At 45.9% G+C, this 7,412-nt stretch overlaps 1 protein-coding gene across 1 annotated transcript in view; it reads left to right on the top strand.

The window, feature by feature from the left end:
- Positions 1–630: 630 nt before the first annotated feature.
- The window catches only part of Rnf216 (ring finger protein 216), a gene marked incomplete in the record, with an annotated part of 154,686 nt that continues 147,904 nt past the window's right edge, over positions 631–7,412 (top strand). The window contains 1 exon segment of the mRNA XM_013521126.1: positions 631–766.

Genomic DNA, 7,412 nt, shown 5'->3' with positions numbered 1-7,412 from the left:
TGCCCTTTTGCTCTCCTCTGCTTGAAGCATCTCTCCTCCCAGTGGTCCCCGTGGCTCCTTCCTCCCTTCATTCGGTTATCCGCACCAATGTCCACTCCACAGAACATGTTCCCTGACTGGTCTCTAGCCCTTTCTCAAGTTTATTTTGCCCTAGTTATATTTTGGTCTGAACACACCCTGCCTGAGCCAGGCTTTCAGTTCCTGACTTAGCCAACTAAAATTCAAGCTTTGAGAGCGCAGAAACCCTATTTACTGTAATGCTCCTGCTTCCTAGAACAGTGCCTGGCATACAGGAAGCCCTCAGAATACACGTGTTGAGTGAATGAATGACTTGTCAAATGCCACGAGCTTGGGGGGGGTCGGATTAAGTGATTGTCCAGTCGATTTCCTTAGCTATGTGCCTCCCACCCTTGTCAACTCTAAGGAGACAGAGACACCTCGTGGGATCGAGCATCTCCGGACCTTTGGTCCTCCCACCTAATGGGGGAGTCAAGGGTCCGCACTTTGAGTAGGCAGCAGGAGAGGCCAGGCGGCCCTCTCTATGGTCTCGCTCTCAGCGTCCCTCCTCCCAGGCACCCGGCTTGCCTCTATGGTTCTTCCTGTCCTTAGTCGGGAGGGGGCGCTGTGCGCAGGCGCGAGGTGACGCCGCGGCGGGGCCGGAAGGAGCGCGTCGGCGCCCTCGGTGGTAGCGGCGCAGCTGCAAACGTCGGTTGGGGGCGCAGAACGCGCAGCGCGGAAGCCGCCTTGCGAGCCGGTCAGTTGAGTGGTAAGTGGCCAGCGCGCGAGGCGCTCGGTAGACCTCGCGAGAGGGGTGTCCGCGCGCGCAGCCGGGTGGGGGCGGGGGGCACCGAGCTGAGGGACGCGAGCTGGGTCCCGAGGCGCGCGGGGGCTGGCGACGGCGACCAGCCGGCGGGGGGGTTGGGCGCCCCGGTCCCCTCTCGCCACTTGAGGAAGTTTCGTGGGCCGGCCTGTGGGAGTGCTGCGAGGCGGCGACACGCCGGGGAACCGACCTCCGCCGGTAGCCCTCGCTTGCTCTCTTCGGAGGCCGAAACGCGGCGGCGGCGGAGTGGGCGCTCAGACCTTGGCCTGTGGGAGCGGAAGGCGAGGACTGTGACTTTGAACTTCGGCCGCGGTGGGGGACGCGGCCGCATTCGCAGCCTTTGGGCACAAGTGGGCGCCTGTCACCCTGCACTCGCGAAGACACCCCGTGGGTGTCAGAGTCCCTTTGCAGCCAGAAGCGGGACCGGTGTGACCAGCGACCCCGCGGCCCTGGCACGTGCCATGGGTGACCCCAGAGCTGCAACCTCCGGTGTCTCCAAACTTTGCGCAACTTTCCTCCCTGCCGGTTTGCTGTGTGCCGGCCACGGTCCCAGAACCCTGAGGTCCACACCTCCACTGTGCTCAGTGCCAGAGTGGCTGTTGCCCTCGGTGTTTCAGTGTAAAGAGAAGACGCTTCGCTTCACTCTGCTGGAACGAAGGGGCGACGAGGCAGAAGATTTTACGCTGTAACATGTCTCAGTTGAGTGAATTTGTCCAAAAGACAATACCAGAGAAATAGCCTGGCCATTGGGGTTTGCACCCCAAATTTAGCATGCCGAGGTAGTGAGCGGTGGTGAATTCATTGCATGGGTTCTTTTTTTTTTTTTTTCCCCCGGTACCAGGAATCGAACTCACAACCTCGCGCTTGCCAGGCAGGCACTGTGCCGCTGAGCTAAATCCCCAGCCCCAGATGAAATTTTTTCTTTTGCATATAGCCTTGGGCAGTACATTTTGGCTACTTCATCCTACCTTTTTTTTTTTTTTTTTTTTTTGGTCTTTTTGAGACAGGGTCTCACTCTGCAGTTCAGGCTGGCCTTGAGCTCACTTTGTAGCCCAGGCGGGTCTCGAACTGGAACTATCCTCCTGCTTCAGCCTCCCGAGTGCTGGGATTACAGGTGTGCACCACCACACCCAGCGATCGGTGGTGAATTTGAGGAAATGGCTGGAGATCCTGGGCCTAGTCCCTGTAAAGGTCGTTAGAAGCTTTAGATTTTTATCCTGAAGGCTAACAGCAGCTAATAGAAGAGAACCCTGCTGGTGTGATGGCTCATGCCGCAGACTCCAGTGCTCTGGGAGGCTGAGGAAGCACCACAATCAAGCCCAGCCTAGGGGTCTTCGTGATAACTTATCTCAACATTTAAAAATGGCTGGGAATATACAGCTCAGTGCAAAGGCCCTGAGTTCAGCACCCAGTGATGCAAATAAAGAGTGGGAGGCGTGAAAAATCTAATAAAAGTTGTGGTATGGGCTAAGGAGACTGAAAGTTTATAAACTAGCATAGGTAAAAGGGCTTGCATTTGCTAACTGTGGTTTGAGCCGCTATTCAATGTGTTCAATACTAAAAGGCTTCACTGTAGTCTAGATTTTTTCTAGATGTAACTAATAGGTACATGAGACAATCACTTTATTTGAAGAAGACATACAAACATACTCTGAGCATTTTCCACATACTTTTTTTTTTTTTGGTCTTTCTGAGACAGAATCTTGCCATGCAGTTCAGGCTGGCCTTGAGCTCTCTTTGTAGCCCAGGCTGGCCTCAAACTCCCAGGGATCCTCCTGCCTCAGCCTCCCAAGTGCTGGGATGAGAGGAGTGCTGAGATGACAGGCGTGCACCACAACACCACAATGGCCTAGTCAATGTACTAGTTCTATGTGGTTGCTTCGGCAGCACATATACTAAAAAAAAAAAAAAAAAAAAAATACTAGCTCTGTTAACTCCCGCAGAGATGCAGGTTCTGTTGTTAATTTTCATCTGAAAAGAGAAAAAACAGGTGCCAAAAGGGCTCTTGTAGCATCTATACTGTAGTTTGTGTCTGGCAGTGGGCTGTGTCCTGAGGCCACAAAAGTGAAAATATATGGGCTTGCCTCCTTGGAACTTAAGGTTCTGGCTGAGGAGACCAGTATTAAACAGAGCTTTCTAAATAACTGTTACAAAATCAATATTTCAGAGAAATGAGGCTATATGAATGAACACGGTGAGGGAGGGGTACCTAGGCTGTCAGGTTTTCTCAGGAAATGAAGAAGTGGAGGATGAAGAGATACAATTTGGTCAAAGACAGAGCACTTACCTAGCCTTTGTGAGGCCCTGGGTTTGATCCCCACCACCAGAGGATTAAAAAAAAGGAATAAAAAAAGGAATAATCGGCCAGAGAAGAGCCTCCAGTGGAGGGAAAGAGCAACACACAGTCAGTGAGCCTGGCCACTGTCACGAGAATAACAATGGGGGAAGAAGTATGAAGGGACTTTGCCCATGTCCACTAGAGTCATACAGTGCAGTGTTTTATCATCAGTAGTAAGGATTTTCATTCTGCCATGGTAGGATTTGTGGTTTTAAAAAAACTCAGTGCAGAATGAAAATATCAAGGAGTAGAAGCTGTAAGCAGTATGGAAGGGCAGAGTGTCATGAGCTCATAGATGATTCAGTTTTTTTGTTGTTGTTTTTTTCCAGTACCTGGAATCGAACTCACGACCTTGCACTTGCCAGGCAGGTGCTGTGCTACTGAGCTAAATCCCCAGCCCCCAATTCAGGTGTTTTGTTTTGTTTTTTTTTTTTGGTACTGGGTATCAAACCCAGGACCTTGCATTTGCCAGGCAGGCACTTGTGCCACTGAGCTATATCCCAGGCCCGATGATTCAGTTTTAATTTTAAAAAGATTGTTTAAAGTATCATTTTACCCCCCTTGAATGAGGATTGTTTACTTATCTGTCCTAATTTGTAAGTCAATTGATGGTTAAAGAAAATAGTGTTTTGAAAGTTGTGAATGTAAATTTGTTTAAAACCTTGCCTATCATGGAAAGAACAACTTGTTTTAGAGCTCTTTTAAATTCTGTTAAACTCTAGACTAATTATTTACACAGTTAAATCTGTAATTTTGAATGTTATTTTCCGTATTTCACTTTATCTATTAAATTCTTTTTTTTTTTTTAGACGGTCTCGCTGTGCAGTTCAGGCTGTCCTTGAGCTCACGTTGTAGCCCGCACTGGTCTCGAACTTGCAATGATCCTCCTGCCTCAGCCTCCTGAGTGCTGGGATTACAGGCTGAGATTACAGGCATGCACCACCACACCCAGCTACTTTGTCTTTTAAAATGAACCCAGTAACCAAGCATGATGGTGCACATACCTGTAATTCCAGCACTGTGGGAGGCTAAGGCAGGAGGATCACAAGTTCTAGCCCAGCTTGGGCAACTAAGCAATTTAGCAAGACCCTGTCTCAAAATACAAAATAAAAAGGCTAGGCGTATAATGTAGTTCAGTACAAAGTCCTTGGGTTCAGTCCACAGTACTGCAAATAAAACATCACATTTTCTTATTCTGAACTCATCATTTCCCTCATTCATCCTTAATATTACCATCCTATAGTCACTTGATCTCAGCATCTGACTTTGTCTCTTACTTCCTCCTGCCCTGATGGCCAATTATATGCAGAAATCCCATCCAGCCAGGTATTGTGGCCCATGCCTAGAATCCCAGTACTTGGGCTGAAGCAAGAGGATTGCTGTGAGTTCAAGGCCAGCCTGAACTATGAACTACAAAGACCTTGTCTTTAAAAAAAAAAAAAAAAAAAAAAAAAAAAGTACACACAAAATTTCATTGAATAACTCTGCAATCTGTATTTTGTAATTTTTTTTTTTCTTCTCCTGCATACTGTTATCTGTGGAGTTCAGACTTGGCTGGCTCTTGTTTCCTGGGTTCCTTGGCACCAGATATCTTCAATAGGCTTTCTTCCACATTGTTAGCTAGGATGATTTTCCTAATACACAGCTCTCATTGCATTACTTACCACTGACTAGAAATAAAAATTTGAGCTCAATTTCATTTGTCTACTCAGCTTTCATAAACCCCCCCAAAACATGTTGGCTTAATACTCAAATTTTATTGGGAAGGGCTGAACTAGTAGTCAGGTTAATATTACTCCTTTGTTATTGCAGACTGATCAGGTCTGCAATCTCCCAAACGAGTGGAGGGCAAAGGCTAGATGAATGATTTCAGGACTCCAAGAGGATCAAACCCCTTTCACAGAATTCAAGATTCTCTGGGGGGCTAAGACGAAGATCTCTGGGAGACCCATATTTATTTAGTTATTGGAACAAAAGGGGAATACTCAAGAAGGGCAGGAACTCTCAAGTACTTCTCCAAGTAAGGTATTAATCCACCCAGGAATGAGATGCCTGAGGCTACAGTAGTCTTTATCTAGTTGAGTTTGGAGCCAGGTGTCCTGACCACATCTCATCCTTTGAGACTTCAGGGCTTCATGAGCCATTACAGACCTCAGTAGGAATCAGTGACTCACAGAAGTTCACTTACTGTGAGCCCACCACCCATTTCCAGACAAGGGCTTAGGCCTTGGACAGACTCACCAATAAATGTAGAAAGCCAGTTGGTTAATTTAAGTCCTGCTCAGAGTTGCTTCGTAGTGGTCTCCTTCACTTTCCTCCTTTAACCTTGAGTGTTGGGTATTTTGCCTCAGCAAGGAGAAAACTGAGAAAATGATTTGGCAAAGGCAGCCTAAGCACTCTGGCCATGGGAGGTGAAAATGCAACTTTGGAATTAGAAGATTGGGCTGGAGAACTGAGTGATTCCTTTTCCTAACTTCTCTATTTGTGAATTTCTTTATACTAGGCATTATTTGATTTTTCGGGGGGGCGGTGTTTTTGATACAGGGTCTCACTTTTTTTTTTTTTTTTTTGTCTTTGAGACAGGGTCTCCCTATGCAGTTCAGGCTGGCCTTGAGCTCACTTTGTAGCCCAGGCTGGTCTCGAACTCACAATAATCCTCCTGACTGAGTCTCCCCTTCCCAAGTGCTGAAATTACAGGTGTGCACCACCACACCGGGCTCAGTTTCAGTCTCACAAAGGAAGATGTTTTTGGAGCCAATCATTCATTCAACAGCTTTGCTAAACCCTGAAAATAGAGCTGGGAACAAGGCATGTCTAGGCAGGAAGGTCAAGAGCATTTGGAGGAAACTTACAATTAAAATGTGACCTCTTTCTAATCATGTTGTTGATTCATCTGTCTAAGGAAAAGATGAGGATAAAAAAGATCATTAGGGACAGTCATAAGGAAGCAAACAACATAGAACTGTCATCTAATTTTTTTTTAATTTTACAAGATTATAGTACTGCTATATATGATTTTAAGCAGGGATGAAAGGGTATATATACTTCCTGATTTTTGGTTCTGATTTTCTGTACAAGTATCACCTCATATTTGACTCATCATAAATGTACATATGATTTTATAGTTTGGACGTCAGGTGTCCACAGGTCCATGTATTGAAGCCTTGGTCACCAGCCTGCGGTGCTATTGGGAGGTTGTAAAAATCACTGAGATGTGGGGCCTAATGGAAGTAAAGTCACAAGGTTCTGCTTTTAAATGGAATACTGGAAATGATCATTTTTTTAAAAAAAAGACTGACAAACATTTTACCTAGTCTCTGGGCAACCATAGGGCAAATGGTTCAGATTCAATACCAGATAAGTGGTAAGGAAACAAAGAAAATGGAAGAGAACTTTTAGAATTAAAAAAGAAATACATTTTTAAATGCGTGAGAGTATCTAGGGCTGTACTCTTCAGTGACATAACTATAAAGAAACACATGAAGGCCTGGCAGGGTGGGACACACCTGTGAGTCCATAACTGTGGGGCTGAGGCAGGAGGATCACACATTTGAGCCCAGCCTAGGCAGCTTAACAACTTGATGAGACCCTGTCTCAAAATAAAAATTTTTTTAAAAGGCTGGGAATATAGCTTAGTGTGAAGGCTCTGGGTTCAATCCCCACTACCAAAAACATGAAACTCAGACTGATAGTTGATTTTAGGGGAAGGGGGCCAGTTATAATGGAATGTGTGGTAGGGTCTTGGAAATGGTTGGTTATTTCTTGGGAAGGGTTGTTTCTTGATTTGGGTGGTACATAGAAGTTTCTTATAATTAAGCTATCGATTTGGTTTTTTGTTTTTTGGGGTTTTTTGGGTTTTTTTTTTTTTTTTTCCGGTACTGGGAATCGAATTCAGGACCTTGCGCTTGCTAGGCAGACGCTGTGCCGCTGAGCTAAATCCCCAACCCCCTCCATTTGATTTTGATTTTTGTTTCTTTTTTTTTTCCAGTGGTAGGATTTATATATTTTTTTTTAACAGGCAGACATCCATTTACAAAATAGCATAACAATACAAACAATACAGAGTTACAAAGTTGTAGGAAATTAACAATGGTTGTTGTATTACTTTTTTTTTTTTTTTTTGTCTTTTTGAGACAGGGTCTCGCTATGCAGTTCAGGCTGGCCTTGAGCTCACTTTGTAGCCCGGGCTGATCTCAAACTCTCAATGATCCTCGTGCCTCAGCCTCCCTAGTGCTGTGTTTACAGGTGTGCGCC

This window comes from Chinchilla lanigera, unplaced genomic scaffold (assembly GCF_000276665.1).
Source record: "Chinchilla lanigera isolate Chin_1 unplaced genomic scaffold, ChiLan1.0 scaffold00059, whole genome shotgun sequence".
Taxonomy (NCBI): domain Eukaryota; kingdom Metazoa; phylum Chordata; class Mammalia; order Rodentia; family Chinchillidae; genus Chinchilla; species Chinchilla lanigera.
The sequence above is the reverse complement of the archived record's forward strand: the minus strand, read 5'-3'. Positions and strand labels throughout refer to the sequence as shown.